Raw genomic sequence first — 16915 nt, 5'->3', positions numbered from 1 at the left:
TAAGTGACCTAGCATGAAACTAACAGATCGGGAAAACTTGAACTTAGTCTTTGTTATCGGTAGCAACAGTCCTCTTAAAATCAAGAATGATTTGGCATTTTATAAATCTGTTGTCTGCGGTGGGCTGGCGCCCTGCCCAGGGTTTATTTCCTGCATAACACCCTGTGTGACCTGGGATTGGCTCCAGCAGACCCCCGTGACCCTATAGTAGGATATAGGGGGTTGGATAATGGATGGATGGATGGATAGATCTGTTGTTGGCTATTTGTGACTATTTATGTAACCTATTACAGATATAAATAAATAATGGTTCTTTCTGGAATCTTTATGTGAATGGTTCTTTTGGGAACCAAAAATAGCTCGACTGGGGCATAACTCTGAAGAACTGCTATGACACCAATATTTTTAAGAGTGCAGAACAGACAATCCAAATCAAAGAATTTTTGTAAATGAGAAAAGAGTATAGCAAAATGCTCAAAAGAGTGAAAGAGGATTTGCTAAAAAAAACAAGCCACAGAGAACAAATCCAAAAACACAATCCATAATCAGAATCCAGAAACAAGAGCAGGAAATAATCAGAAACCCAAGAAATCCAAAAGAAAAAAACAATACTCCAAGTGACTTCAGGAAACTTCAATGAACCACTCCTGAGATCTCTTCCCTAGCGCAATATAAGCCAGCAATGGCTAATGGTGGCAATGTCATGGTGGGCCCACCTCTTGAGTTAACACCCACAGAACATCAGAATCATAAGAGAACATCATCTAAAACACAGAAAGTAAAAATAATAATATTAACAGAAAATACATAATACATTTTTCATAAAAATATGAAAAATAATTTAAAATAAACTAAGTAGACATAAAAGAGAAACAAAAAGAGGAGCCAGAGAACACAACCTGTCTGAAACATAACACCAGTGATGAGTTGTGAGTTTCTGTCTACAATTTCAGATATCCAGGAGGTGAGTGACTTTGACCTTTAAACCCTTAATATGGTAACGTCACAGGTCATGACCTCTGGTTGTTCTACTTAGCAACATGGCTAGCAACAATAACTAAGTTCAAAATGCAGCACCCACGAAAAAACAATTGTGTTTTGATTAAATGTTTAATATGTTAACAGTTGTTTTCAGCATAGAATACATCTTATATATGTATTCTCAATATCCCACACAAGGAACTTAGAGAAAAGTTAAAGAGAAAACAGAATCATAACTTCAATACTCCCTTCTTTGCTCAAAAGTAAAGAGGTTTAGATCCTTTAGCCTGTCAGTGTATTGGGATGCACTTGGTAGCTCTTGTTATGAACTTGGAGTCTCAAAAATATCATAAATCCTTAATACTTCCAAAAATGTCCACTAGAGGGGGAAATACCATGAAAAACCCCATCTAGATGCAAAAAGAGCCACACAGAATCTTTATAAAGTAAAAGATTTATTTTCAAAGGCTCTGTTAAATAGGTAAGCTCCTGTCCTATCTGCTCTTGCTGAGTTTCAAATGCTTGTAGGTGTCTTTGTTAGACAATATTTCTTTTGTTTGTACTTGTTTCCATTTTGATTGCTTATAATTTGCAGTATTTTTTATGTTTTATGTACGGTATATCTGAGCCTGTATTACTTTCCATGTGTTTTGTAGGTGGCCCCCTAAGAGCTGGGTGAGGCCAGAGAACTATTAGGGTGCCAGCTAGGGTCACCCCTTTTAATCGTATTGGCAGCTTTTAAATAAAGCAGGCACACAAGTGTGGAAAATATAACAAAACACAAATAGCCTTCCTGGGTTCTTGGTTTCTCAAAAAGGTTAACTATTAAGAGCAGGTCTGGCTGGCAGAGTTCCACCCTCTGTTATCTCCAGGTTCAAATGAGACAACGTCATTTGCATGTGTCAGGTTTTAAGAGTTCTCTAGCTGGAATGGGCAAGGGTCACTTTCCCTCAAGGGGCATCTTCTCAGTGCTGTGGGGAGGAAAGAGGCAATACCATTAGCAATAGCACCCCCTCTCGCCCTGGCAGGGTATTGCATACCTTAGATTACCCTGCAAGGAGTTCCTCTGACACACATGCATGACATGTTATACTTAAATTCTCTTTCATAATTTTGTAATTTAATAATTGTAATTTAACAAAAGTCCTCTAGCTTTACTGTAAAAACTAAAAAACAAAATATTTTTTTAAATGCTAAATTCAACAATAACATGGGACCTGGTTGGACATTTATTTAGTCCAGATTTCACACAAATGTTAGTAATAAATTACCAACACATGGAATAAATTACCAAGCAGAATGGTGGAGAGTAGGATTTTAGTGACCTTTAGAATTCATCTTGATATTATTTTTGACAATTGAAATGAATAGGATGGTTAAGCGGAATGCCCCATTCTCATTATAACATTTCTAATGTTATGATCAACCGTTTTACATTTTTCAACATTTAACAATTTCACATTGACAAATTTTATAAGTGGTATTCTGCCTAATAGAAGTTTTACTGTACTAATGTGTGTACAAAATACAGTACATGTATTCCATTGTAATGTTAATATTCACAATTATAATATCATTGGCAATAATTGTCAATTTTGAATTTTGTGGTAATCATGCAACAGGTGTATGGACAAAGGTTTGATGTTTAACATGAATCCCAAAAATGTGGAACTGAAAAAACAAAGAAAACCGTCCCGTATATATGGAGACACTTGTGAGGTCCTGTGCTCCTCCGCAACCCCACAGATCTGCTGATGAACAACGTCTGATGATACCACCTCTGCGTGGTATCAAATCACAATCCAGACTCTTTTATATGTATGGTGGAATGTGGTGCCCACTGCCATCCAAACTGCTGACTCCATCAATGTGTTCAAGAATTGTTTGAAGACTCTCTTGTTTGGTGAATTTCTAAGTGATAATTGTTAGGTTTTATATACTGTATATCTGGCAATTGTAATTAGCTTATATTTTGTTTTGAGCTTTTCACTTGTAGAAATCAATTTTGTACCTTTGTCTAAAGCAACTTGTTCCTAAGCAATCTCCAGATACATGATGTTGACCTGTCTTGTAAGTCTTTTTGGATAAAAGTGTCTATTAAGTGAATATATGTAAATACAAATGTAGATGTCCCTGAAAATTTTCAAAACAAATACATTTTTATTACCACGGTTATATTAACTACAAATCTTGTAATCGATATTTAACCCACTTCCTATTGTCCAAATGACTTGGAATTTTGCACACTTACTCACTTCCGATGACAATACATGAATCAATAACCAGTTTCACTAATTGATCAATTAATCCATGTTAATTAAGAAATGAAATTTTCATATGAAGAATAGTTCAAGATTTCACCAATAGATGGCGTTAGTAACGGATAGAAATATTAAAGGAAATGTTAAAATATTGATTACAAAACTATACTAAAACAAACTCAAGACTAAAAAGTTGAAAATATTATATATATAAAGAAAGATACTTTTTAAAAACCACGCTTATATTAAGTTAAAAAGTGTACTAAAAAGTAAAAAGTAAGTCTCTTATACATCACTCGTAAAATAAATTGTGGGTGCTTTTCATCAATAAACATTCAAAAAGCGCCCCTGTGATGTATAAGAGACATTTTTTACTTTTTAGTACACTTTTTAACTTAATTTAAGCGTGTTTTTTTAAAAAGTATTCATATATATATATGTTTTTACCAAGCTGTGAAAGCAGTTTCTTTGATTTATTCTAAACTGTTGGGTTGCAGAATCTTTTCAGAGAATGTATGTTTTGCTTACTTGAGCGTACCTCCTCAGTCAGCAGGGGGAGCCACTAAGCCTCAAACTTTATACACAGCAATGCACAGCACACGTTTGGGTTCAAATAAAAGATATTTATTTAAATGCAGCACCATTCAAAAATGAGACAAAATACACAATAAATTCACAAATTCTTCCTTCTCTCGCCCACTTGTTAAGTGTTGCCTGCTACCTTCCGACTCCGACTCCTTGAAGAGAGCCAGCAGGCTACCTTTTAGGCCAGACCCAGGAATGCTTACGGCACCATACCAAGTCTCCCTGGAAGCACTTTCTGGGTCATAAAGAAAGTCAGGAGGTCCTCCCCCGACAGTGCCCTCTATCGGTACCCAGGGACCCCGACAAGGGCTACACGTCTGGACTCCAGTTTCTAAGTACCCTTGTAGGTGTCCCGACATACAAGGACCACTGCCACCTGGCATATGAGGGGTGGAACAGCTCCCGACCTTCACCTTCTTCTGGTCTATCCACTATATTATACTGGCCAGGCACAAAGTTGTTTTTCCATCCTGACAGCTAATCCATCTGTCCTTCCACTCTGACCTCCTTTCCGGGTAAGAAACTATCCTCCTTCCCAGCCGGGATGCCTGTTCTGCTCCTTTAATGGATATAAAAGGCATTATATAAGATGGATAGGAGACCCACGATATAAGATGTTGCAGTTTTCTGCTGTTATCTCATCTTTTTCACTGGAGAAACAAAAATAAACACGCTGAAAAGTAAAACAGAGTCATAATCCCTCCAGATGGGCAGTTGCAGAACGTGGGAGGGAGAGTGCAATGCTCAGTGTGGCTTAGTGCTTAAGGACTAGCCTGCTAATTCATTCCCTGCCACTGGCATGCTATGAAATTTTGAGCAAATACCTTCATCTGTCTCTTGTTTGTGTTATTACTCACCACGGACCCTCCAGAGGTTTATTTTCTCCAAGGATGCTTCTGATCAGAGGTTTTCTAATCCCTCTTCTTCGTTGTCAACTGGCCATGTCGCAGCAAAAACATCAATAGACATGTTGTTAAGATCCTTTTTGTATTAATAGATTGCTGTTTTTTTTTAAACAATAAGTACTTCTATATATTTGAATTTTGTAATTGCCAACATTTGCTATCTATTTTGCCTGTGAACTTGTTACAACACTCTGAGCCTGCACTAAAATAAATGGACTTGACTTGACATCTCTAATTACAGGAGCTAAATGAGCTGTTGCTCTGTGAAGATGTAGCTTGTAAATCACTTTGGAAAAAAGCATCATCTAAGTAAATATAAGTAAATAAGAATAACACAGAGTAACAACAACTGAATATAAGTTGTTGTATGTACTGTCAAATTCTGTATTTTAAGTAAATGTATTGGGCTTTAGGGTCCATACTACCTGCAGTTCAGAAGAGGTAACCCACCTTAGCTAAGCAGGATTGGTTCCAGCCAGGAAGACCACCTTGGAAAAATTTGGGTTGCTTCTGGAAGAGGTGTTGGGGAGGCCATCAGGTGTGCTTACCCAGTGGTCAGGGTGTGGATTCCAATGCCCCAGTGCAGTGACAGGGACACAGTGCTGTAAAATGTGACGCCATCCTTTAGATAAAATGCAAAACTGAAGTCCTGTCTCTCTGTGGTCATAAAAGCCCCAGAGCATCTTTTGCCTAGCATGGCTTGGTCATTCTGGCCCCCTAATAATCCCCTGTATCTTATGGTCTCACTTTCTCTCTCAGCCCCTAACTACCCATTAGCTAATGTGTGGTGAGCCTACTGACACAAGAATGGCTGCTGTTGTATCATCCAGGTGGGTGCCGCACATCGATGGTGATTGAAGCGCCTCCCTACTATCCATAAAAAGGGCTTTGATTATGCTATAAAAGCCAATAATTATAACATTTTTCTTTATAACAGGGTTTTGTGGAATTTACAGCACAATCCAATAAGACTGTCGCTGGTACTTTACTAAGTCAAAATATGTAATAGCTGTCAGTCCTCACCAGAGTTCATCACTGCCCTGATTATGAAGTGACTATTTCCCATGTGAGATTAGAAAATTCAAAGCATTAAATTTCATTATTAGGCTCAGCAGTTAATTTTGCTTCAGTGTGTTGTGAGCTGTAAAAGAACATCACTTCACAGAAATGGTGATGACTAGTGACTGCCCTGAAATGATATTTTTGGTTTTTCAATTTTGAACAAATTATATTGAGCAAATGTTTCAGATTAGTACATGTCTGTCCATTCATAAAGTGTCATGCCTGGAGAATTTCTTTAATTAAAAATCTAAATTGCCATTTCTTTGAATCCTACTGCTGGCTGACCCCACCCATGTAGGAAACGAATGGGGCCCTTCTACTTTCTATATAACTTCAGCTGAGCAGTGATCCTGAGATTAAACCCTGACATCTAATTAAAACATACTTTCAGCCCTATTAACTCCCAAGCCTGCAGGAGGTGACTGAGTGGGCAGACTGAAGTGGCCCCTGGGAGAAATCTGAGATGAGCTACAGGGGTGGATAAGCCTGTGCCCAAGCCTGAAGGAGGATTACTCCATTGTGTGTTGGCTGCTGAACAAACACTGTAGACCACTTGCTAAAAAAGGAAAAAAAAAAGTGTATGCTTTCACTGGGGTGAATGGGGGGAGTAGGATTGGGGGGTTAGTAGCTCACACCCCTGCAGCACACACATTGTTTCCAACCTCTGGCCCTCCATTTAGCCCCTGTGCTTTTCCACGACTGAGCTTTACTATAATAGTGGAAAACGTTTTAAAATCCTGGGGGATCCTAGCAGGATTGAAATGAAGGGACAGATTCTCACAAGATTTTCTTTACCACCCTGTTGTCTGTAACCCCGTACTACATTTAATAAATTTTCTCCTCAATATGCTTAAAAATTAGCTTCAATGAAAACGCTCCAGCTGTGGCTCATAATTTGCTGTAAGGCTAGACATTCCCCACTGACTTTTGTATGCATTCGTTCCCATTCATTTTCATGCTTGCAGTTTCAAATGGACATGAGGAGGTTTTTCAAAGGAATTGAACGTCTCGAAAACATTGAATATTTTCTGACTGAATTATAATATAGATAGACAAAAAAATCAGTAAAATATTTATAACATTGCATTATGTTTCTGGGTGAATGAGATCAAATGTACAATTTCACAAATAATGGCCACTGCTAAATATGGCAGACATTGTACTGGTGACTGACACAGTGGCAGAGGGGTCAGGGCTATGGCCTCTTCATTTTGAAGACAAAGAACTAGCAAGTTACATGTATTGCAAAATCTAATATGGCATTATTTTGTCCAGATTTGTTTCCTTCTGTGTGTTACTAGGAAAGGCTTATGCTACATTTTACCCTTCATACAGTACTTTCATAAAACATTCAGGCCCCTTCACTTTTTCACATTTTCTTTGTTGCATCCTTATGCCAAAATCATTTAAATTCATTTTTTCCCTCATCAAGCATTACTCAGTGCCCCATAATGACAAAGCAAAAATAGTATTTTAGAAGTTTTTGCAAATGTATTCAAAATAAAAAACTGAAATATCCCATTGACACAACATTTAGATCCTTTCCTATGACCCTTGAAATCTGGCTCAGGTGCAACCCATTCTATTCATCATCGTTGAGATGTTTCTACAGCTCAACAACAACAATATTTATTTATATAGCACATTTTCATACAAAAGATGTAGCTCAAAGTGCTTTGCAAGATGAAGAAAGAAACAAGAAAAAATCTAAAAATAAAACTAGGCAATACTAATTAACAAAGAATAAAGAAAGGTCCAATGGCCAGGGAGGGCAGAAAAGCAAACAAAAAAAAACTCCACAGGGCTGGAGAAAAAAAAAATCTGCAGGGGTTCCAAGGCCACAAGACCACCCAGACCCTACTGAGCATTCTACCTGACATAAATGATTTCAATCAGTCCTCATGGTTTTCAGGCTTCATGTGGAAGAATTAGACGATGATGGTCATGTGGACCTCTGACGTTCAATCCATCAATGTTGGGACTGCATGGTGCTTTAATCAGGTGGTGGCACAGATTGCCACCACAGAAATCTGGAGACAGAACAGCAGTAAATGAAGTCTATGTACCTATCCTTCTTCACGAAAATCTCAGTCACTTTCTTGTAAAAGTCCACCTTATTTTCCTTTAGTTTTAAAAGTCAATCTTCCATTTTGGCAGTCAGTTGGAACAGAAAATAAAAATAAATGGATGATATCGCTAACTTATTGGAACCGAGAGCCTCTGTGTAGAAGAGCAGCAATAATGAGCTCCTGTTAGGCTCACATGTGCTCCCTTCAGGGCACCACAGTACTGTCTGCTTCTCCTTGTATCTTTTCACTGCAGTTTTATGTCCAATCAGCAGCACTAAATATGTCACACACATTCTTTAAAGATATTAGCCAGACTGTGGAAAGTCAGGGTGTATAATAAACGTATATGCAAACATTATATTGGCGACATACAGAGAGAGACAGCAACAGGCATGCTCCAATTGCAAGTATTAACCCCGTGTATGAAGGAAAGCACTGTTTGAGGTGAGGCCTGGCTCTTCGCTGCCTCACCATGTGTTTCTCCCCTGTATTGGAACAGGCAATGTGCAAATGCAGTGAATGTGGCTATAAAACTGATCAAAATTATGCGACTCATATAGAAAACAAATTTATAGCACAGACCCGTGGACAAATTTATTTTCTGTTAGTTTTTTACTTTTCATGATGACAGGTGAGGCTCTGCCTCACTTGCCTCCCCTGACCGCACATCCCTGGTGCTAACAGACATAGTGCCAGATGTTTACAATATGTAATTCTCAGACAATAGTGGATTGCATGTATGTACAGCAGTATAGTGTATTGTATTAAATTTAGAGAGAAGCCGATAGAATTTTGACCGAGGACTCTGTCTTTGTTATTGTAAAGAATCTTGAAATTTTAGAGGTTTACCTTCTCAAAGCACACTTTTAAGGGGAGATTTGTTTTCTTTTCCTCTGTTTCCTAATCTTGTAGTACTTTGTTGGCTGAATATTTGATTCCTTAGTTATCTGGTTGGAACGTTAAAGACAAAGCATATAATCAGTGTTAAAATTTATTAATTTATTATTGTCTTTTTAAATAAATTTGTGTATATTGTGAAATAAATAGCCTCAACACACAGAAAAAAGGTTTGAGGCAGCCAGCTGTATACTTAAAGCCTGGCAGCAAAAAGGCAAACTAAGTTGCACAGATGTGTATAGAGTTGAGTCCAAAACAGAATAGAAGTTACAGAGGAAGTTGTATTTAAGGCAGGCAGGTGGAAGTAATGTCATTGAGGCCTGGATCCAGAAGTTATATTCTTGGGGCCAGAACCAGAAGTGGCATCCTCGGTGCCAAAACCGGAAAGTGATGTTGTTGGGCCCGGAACCGGAAGTGACATCATCAGGCCTGAATTAGGCAGAATTTCCTGTGTCTGCAGAAATAAAAGAGGAAGGTTTAATGCACCTTGCCACTCCGGTGTGGAATTACCTTCTTTTGGTCCATTTAGCTGCCTCCCATGTGCACGTGTGTGACAATATATACATAGATTTTGCATGGTGTTTGAATTGTCATGTACTCGCACCATGAATCATCTCAGCTTGAAGATCTGAACTGTGGTAAACCGCTGGTGGTCAGCCACAAACCTACAACTTCTGGGTCAGAAGTGACCTCCTTGTAGCATGAGCTAATAGGAGAACCCCAATATTCGTTCATGCAGAAACCATTACTGAAAACTGCGAGTGGATCGCTTCTTGTTGACATCAGTTGATCTCTTTCTGTCTCTCTCTCTATCTCTGTCTCTGAACCTCCTCTTTTTCTTCGTAGCATCAGCATCATATAAATCCCATCCTCATCGACAAGTGCATTAGTGTGGACTCGCACCATGAAGCATCTCAGTTTGAAGATTTGCACTGTAGCGAAATACTGGTGATCACTCGTGACCCTGAAACATCTGGCTTTAAAGCCATCTCCTTGCTGATGTGAACAAATAGGAGAACTTCATTAGTCAGTCGGGCAGAGAACACTGAACACTGTAACTGGAGCTCTTTGTGGTGACATCCCACTAATCTCTCTCTTTACCAGCCCCTACCTTTGCTGCACAGTACAGTGTTGTATTTCTTTTTCATTATTTTCATGATTACAGATTTGTTAGCAAAAAGCAATACCTTCCAAAAAAAGCATCAGAAAATGAATGGATGGGTGAGATTGTTTCAAAAATGAATGGATGGATACTGTTCAGCTGTTTTATTCATGTTTTAAGTTTTTACCCCTTTTAACCTAGTTATTATGATGATTGTCAAGATGGTAAGCTTTCTCTGAGCGCAGCAACTCCTAAGGATTCTTTTATGGGCACTTTGCCCTCTACCGTTCCTGAGGTGTCATATGGTTTACCAGAAACTCCTAGACTGCCTAAAGATGATTCTCCATGGCCTCACCAATCTCTTCAAACACAAAAGCCCCACTCCAACTACCTCAATTCAAGAGTTTTCAAACAAATCCAGAGATGCTTCTGTATATCTTGCACTGAAGGTTTCTCTCTTTATCTTCATGGCTCTCTGCAGTTTTTCCTGCCATGATATAAACTGATGACAGCCTTCATTCAGAGTGGTCTTCTGCTGTGAGCACTGAGATCATGTTAAACAGAGACATGTGCTTGTTTTACTGAGGGGACTCTCACTTCTCATTTGGGTGTTCCATGTCTGTCCAGAAAATGCTCCATCTGTCCAATTCAGGCCACACCCAAGTTTGAGATCCTTTAATGTTTAGAACCCATCTTTACATTGCTAATCTTTGGTCCTAAGTGATCTTGTAATAAGGACAACTACCCAGCAACATTGTAATCGAAAACTATTTTTTAATAACAGAGACAATAGAGGATTACCACAGTTATTGCAATAGCAATAATAAGTCATCATTCACATTCAGATCCATCTTTCTGTATTAAGGCATTTCTTGGTAGACTATTGTATCATTGTAAAATACATTTTTTCATTCAATCTTTCAAAAACATACAAAACTGTTTTCTTCTCTGCCATGTCACATTGAGGTGGTCCTCTTGCCCAATGATACAACTTCCAACTGTATGTCCTCCAGCTAGATGATACTGAGTGTCTCTATATCCAGTCTGTTGCAAACTCTAGAGTAGTGATGAGCGAAATGGGCAGGTTTTGATCTCCATGCAGTTTCACAAAACTGACACTAAAATTGTTTTCATAGGCAGCTTGGCAATTGTGAAATGTGTGAAATGGGTTTTAAACTTTTTTTAATGGCAAACAAGGAATATGGCCCCTAAAGTGTTTGCACTTCCAAGTTTGCCTGTATTTGTTTCTGTGGCTACGTAAAGCATGTAATCCATACCTCATTGGTGAAATCAGTTCTATGTATGCTTTTTGTTCACATCACCGCAGAACAGTGCTGTACGTTTTAAAAAAATATGAAATACTGGATATTTCCCACACAAAGACAAACTTAAACACACTACTGTGCACATTATTGCACTTTCTTTGAAGGAAACCTCACTACACAGAAAGTAACCACTGACAACCTCCCTTACTGCTATCTAGCAAACACCTCATCCTAGATGAAAACATGCATACTTTCAGTAAATTTCTTTTCCTAGAGATCTTTATTTAAATATTAAATGACAAGGAGATGTATGGGTAATTAATGCACAATAGCACTTCCAGAAAGGAGCTAAGCACCATTCTTCTTGTGTGAATAGCTTGAAGTTGGCTGTAAAGTGAAATGAAACATTGAGTTCCACTGTGAATTCAATTCAATTTTGCACATCACTGCTGAACGCTAAAGAGAGACAAAGAGAGACTGATTAACCCTACTAAGATATTTGGTTGCACAGAAGTGAATCAGACAGTTCTGCCTGAATTCTGGCTCCTTTACTGTCAGTGAAGTTTCAAAATCACTCTGTTGCAGCAGATGGAATTGTTTTGAAAAAAACAAATAAGTGGTAAACTTCTCTCAATAAATTAATATGTTTAATGTGTATTTGTTCAGGTAAAAATTAGACTGAAGGAAAATTTTGTGAAAGATATGAACTAAGAAGATGAAGGATTTTGATATTTGAGACAAATGTCTCCGCAAACAATTGACATCAAGATTACGGAAAGTATTTTTTTTTTGGTCTACAATGACAAGTGATGCAAAGATCTGCTAGTGGGCAGAGGAAATCACATGGAAAACATTCAGATATGTCTATCTATCTATCTATCTATCTATCTATCTATCTATCTATCTATCTATCTATCTATCTATCTATCTATCTATCTATCTATCTATCTATCTATCTATCTATCTATCTATCTATCTATCTATCTATCTATCTATCTATCTATCTATCTATCCAATAAGAATTGTTTCTCCAAAATCCTACTTTATACAGTCAATCTGAAATGAAGTTAGTGATCAGCTTGAAACTGTCTATCTTAATCATCAAATAATTTTCAGGACACAAAGCATTTGAAAAAATTAGATGTCTAGTGAAACTGGCGCTTGTTGTTGTCTGTAAATTTGATTCAACAAGGTCTACAAGAGGTATGCTGGGAGCTAGTTTTCTGTTAGGTGTGATGGTTGTGGTGTTCACCTTTGAACTCCTGTAGGTGGGTGGCCCATATAGCTCAGTAGGGCTTAACATGATGTCACACTGACCTCTGTGTGTGTGAGAAAGAGAGGTAGTGAGTGCAAGTGAGAGATATGACAACAGTACTCAGGATCCTTGTGAGATCCACACCTCTCTTTAAATCCTTTGGATCTTTCTATCAAATCAAAAAAATAAGTGGTTACAATAAAATAGTATATGATCGGAAATTTTAAAGGTGATGTTTAAACCTTTAATCACTCTGTTGCAGCAGATGGGGTTGTTTTGAAAAAAAAAACCAAATAAGTGGTAAACATGTCTCAATAATTTAATATGTTTAATGTGTATTTGTTCAGATAAAAATTAGACTGATGGAAAATTTTGTGAAAGATATCAATAGGCCTAATTCCATAAGATGCAACCAAAAGTGTTCTGGAAACAAACTCTTCACTGTCCAGTGTTTTTGGTCAGTGTTGTCTGGCTTCTGCCCTACAACTAATTAACTAGGTGTAATCCTACTTGGAACAATATCTCTAAGGATCACCAGAGCTCAAAAGGTCACTACCCTAGAAAGGGTATTTAGATTTATTTTTATAGTGACTTTTAGGCTACATGGTGGTGCACTGAGTAGCAGTGCTGTATCTTTGTTCTGGTGTTTGACTTCTATGACTGATTGTTGTCTACTGTATGTGGAGTTTCCATGTTCTCCTACATCCATATGTGAATTGACTCCTGGGTGTAAATCTGGTCAGTAATGGACTGCTAACCTGTCCAGGGCTTTTCATTCCTTGAGTCCATTGTTTCTGGATAGATAGATAGATAGATAGATAGATAGATAGATAGATAGATAGATAGATAGATAGATAGATAGATAGATAGATAGATAGATAGATAGATAGATAGATAGATAGATAGATAGATAGATAGATAGATAGATAGATAGATAGATAGATAGATAGATAGATAGATAGATAGATAGATAGATAGATAGATAGATAGATAGATACTTTATTAATCCCAAGGGAAAATTCACATAATCCAGCAGCAACATACTGATACAAAAAACAATATTAAATTAAAGAGTAATAAAAATGCAGGTAAAAGGAGACAATAATCTTGTATATTGTTAACGTTATTGCCCCCCCCGGGTGGAACTGAAGAGTCGCATAGTGTGAAGGAAGAACGATCTCCTCATTCTGTCAGTGGAGCAGGACAGTGATAGCAGTCTGTCGCTGAAGCTACTCCTCTGTCTGGAGATGATCCTGTTCAATGGATGCAGTGGATTCTCCATGATTGACAGGAGCCTGCTCAGCGCCCGTCGCTCTACCATGGATGTCAGACTGTCCAGCTCCGTGCCTACAATAGTGCCTGTCTTCCTCACCAGTTTGTCCAGGCGTGAGGCGTCCCTCTTCTTTATGCTGCCTCCCCAGCACACCACCTTGTAGAAGAGGGCACTTGCCACAACCATCTGGTAGAACATCTGCAGCATCTTATTGCAGATGTTGAAGGATGCCAACCTTCTAAGGAAGTATAGTCGACTCTGACCTTTCTTACACAGAGCATCAGTATTGGCAGTCCAGTCCAATTTATCATCCAGCTGCACTCCCAGGTATTTATAGGTTTGTACCCTCTGCACACAGTCTCCTCTGATGATCACGGGGTCCATGAGGGGCCTGGGCCTCCTAAAATCCACCACCAGTTCCTTGGTCTTGCTGGTGTTCAGGTGTAAGTGGTTTGAGTCGCACCATTTAACAAAGTCCTTGATTAGCTTCCTGTACTCCTCCTCCTGCCCATTCCTGATGCAGCCCACAATAGCAGTGTCATCAGCAAACTTTTGCACGTGGCAGGACTCCGAGTTGTATTGGAAGTCTGATTTATATAGGCTGAACAGGACCGGAGAAAGTAGTCCCCTGCGGCGCTCCTATGTTGCTGATCACAATGTCAGACCTGCAGTTCCCGAGATATGCACATACTGAGGTCTGTCTGTAAGATAGTCCACGATCCATGCCACCAGGTGTGAATCTACTCCCATCTCTGTCAGCTTGTCCCTAAGGAGCAGATGTTGGATGGTGTTGAAGGCGCTAGAGAAGTTAAAAACATAATTCTTACAGCACCACTGCCTCTGTCCAAGTGGGAGAGGGATCAGTGTAGCATATAGATGATGGTATCCTCCGCTCCCACCTTCTCCTGGTATGCGAACTGCAGAGGGTCAAGGGCACGGCGGACCTGTGGCCTCATGTGGTGAAGCAGTAGTGGCTCCATGGTCTTCATCACATGTGACGTCAGAGCAACAGGCCGGAAGTCATTCAGCTCACTAGGACGTGATACCTTTGGGACTGGTGTGATACAAGATGTTTTCCAAAGCCTCGGGACTCTCCCCTGTCCCAGGCTCAGGTTGAAGATGCGCTGTAGAGGACTCCCCAGTTCCAGCACACAGGCCTTCAGCAGTCGTGGCAATACTCCATCTGGACCCGCTGCTTTGGTGGCACAAAGTCTCTTCAGCTCTCTGCTCACCTGCACTGCTGTAATTGTGGTTGGGGATGTCTCTCCTATGCTGGTATCAGCAGAAAGATGGTTGGAGGATGTAATAGATGTGGATGCAGTACTCCGAGGTGAGAGTGGGTTAGGGTGATCAAACCTGTTAAAGAAGTTGTTCATTTGGTTTGCTCTCTCCACGTCTCTCTCGATGGTGGCAACCCGCTTAGAGCTGCAGCCAGTGATGATCTTCATCCCATTCCACACTTCCTTCATGTTGTTATTCTGCAACTTCTGCTCCAGCTTTCTCCTGTACTGTTCTTCGCCGCTCTGAGCTAGATTCAGAGTTCCTTCTGCACGCACTTGAGCTCATGCTGATCACCGCCTTTAAAAGCCCTTTTCTTCTGGTTTAAAAGGCCCTTGATGTCACTTGTAATCCATGGCTTGTTATTAGCATAGCAGTGTACTGTTCTTACTGGAACTACAATGTCCATACAGAAGTTGATGTAATCAGTAGTGCAGTCAACAACCTCCTCAGGTTCTCACTATTTGATCTCTGCAGGATATCCCAGTCCGTAGTTCCCAAGCAGTCTCTCAGAGCCTGCTCTGCCTCAGGGGACCACTTCCTGAATGAGCGTGTAGTTGTAGGTAGCGCCCTCACTCTTGGTTTGTAGTGAGCCTGAAGCAGAACCAGGTTATGATCTGCTTTCGCAAGCGCAGGCAGCGAGGTGGCGCTGTATGCGTCTTTAACGTTTGCATACAGTAGGTCGATAGTCCTATTTCCCCGGGTGTTACAATCCACATACTGGGAGAAGGCAGGTAATGTTTTGTCCAGCGTGACATGGTTAAAGTCTCCAGCGATTAGAACAAGCGCCTCAGGGTGCTGTGTTTGTAACTTAGCAACCGCGGAATGGATGATGTCACTCGCTATCTCCGCGTTCGCTTGAGGGGGGATGTAAACAATAACAACAATCACGTGTCTAAACTCTCTGGGCAAGTAATAGGGGCGCAGACTTACGGCCAACAGTTCGATGTCAATGCAGCAAGTGGAGATTTTAACGTTTACATGTCCAGAGTTGCACCATCTTGTATTGACATAGAGAGCGACACCCCCTCCTTTCTGCTTCCCGCAGGTACTTGCGTCTCTGTCCGCTCTAACTGTGCTAAACCCGGGTAGCTCTATGTTAGCATCTGGAATGTTAGTTGTTAGCCACGTTTCACTAAAACACAGCAAACTGCAGTCTCTGTAGATCCTGACATTTTTCACCAGTGCAGCCAGTTCGTCGATCTTATTTGGTAGTGAGTTCACATTTCCCAGGATCACAGAAGGCACCGAAGGTTTGTAGCGCCACTTTCTTGCTAGATGCTTGGCTTTTGTTTTAGCACTGGCTGTGTTGCCCCGATACCGCCTTCTTACCTCATCAGGTGAATAGGGAACCACTCCGCCGTGCGCATTTGTTCTCAGTGCTAGAAGTTGACTAACTAAACAGACGAGTCTCGGTGTGTAAAAATCCATGTCCAAGTAGTAAAAAGTGTCCAGGGAACGAGTCCACATAAAAGAAAGTGGTAGGAGTTAACAGTGAAATAAAGACTAATAGAGAAGGCTATTGTAATAAGGATAAAAGCAGAGCCAAGAGTATTACTATATTATGGAGTTCACATGGAAAAACTACTGCAGCATATTACTTGTGATTAAGTGGATTTCAACAAGAGTTTTGCAAAAAGGTTTATTGAAAAACACATGCAGGCATATGACAGTTAGTCCTGACAGTTAGCTCACAGATCACAAGGACTAATGACATCCTACTGACAAGGCACAACAGTCAGTGAGAGAGGGCCAGGACCAATTGGGAATTAGAGCAGCTCCTCTTTTGAATCGGCAGCAAAACAAATTGACTGGAATAACAATGTGTTTTAAAGGAGTGTTGCATTCTGGCATGCAATTATGCAAACAGAAAGAATTTTGGGAAGAATTGGCAAATATAGAGCAAATATTAAACACAAGTGCTATTATCTGTTAGAATGTATATGTTTTTAGATATGCGACAGACCACTATAAAAAGTTGG

The sequence above is a fragment of the Polypterus senegalus genome, chromosome 11 (genome assembly GCF_016835505.1).
Source record: "Polypterus senegalus isolate Bchr_013 chromosome 11, ASM1683550v1, whole genome shotgun sequence".
Taxonomy (NCBI): domain Eukaryota; kingdom Metazoa; phylum Chordata; class Cladistia; order Polypteriformes; family Polypteridae; genus Polypterus; species Polypterus senegalus.
Note: the sequence above shows the minus strand (reverse complement) of the source record.